The following is a 563-nucleotide window of genomic DNA, read 5'->3' on the forward strand; positions in this document are numbered from 1 at the left end:
AGAAATTATGTTTCTGTAAATATAAAAATACAGTTTTTTAATCAGATCAATTAATACCTGTAATATTCTCATCCTCATAGTCGTGACTAAAGTTTTGAAGCAAGCAGGAATATCTGGAGGAGTATCATCTGAACTGAGATCTGCTGCTGTGAAGATGCTGTTTATTTGTGAACAATATTTGAGAGAAATAGGCTTTTCATGTACATAGAAAAGTCTTAGATCTTTGAGTTCAGCTCATGAAAAATGGGGGCAAAAACAAGTGTTGCGTTTATAATTTTGTTCAGTGTATGTTTTCTCTTTTCAAATCATTATTATTTTAATAATTATAAACCCAAATCAAGTATGACAAACCAAATTGTTTATGGTCGTCAATACCATCAATAACCCCTTAGCTAACACAGGCATGTATAGCGATATAACGTTATCATAATTGTCATCATTTTCATTTTCTAAAGTAGGCAGAGGCTACATAAAAGTACCTTTGTCATCACGTTGTTTCTTCCACAGACCAAGCTCTCCGGCGCATGACCAAATTATAATTGTTTATTTTATTTTTTACTTGA

Source organism: Sinocyclocheilus grahami, unplaced genomic scaffold, assembly GCF_001515645.1.
Source record: "Sinocyclocheilus grahami isolate Dianchi unplaced genomic scaffold, SAMN03320097.WGS_v1.1 scaffold2196.1, whole genome shotgun sequence".
NCBI classification, from domain to species: Eukaryota; Metazoa; Chordata; class Actinopteri; order Cypriniformes; family Cyprinidae; genus Sinocyclocheilus; species Sinocyclocheilus grahami.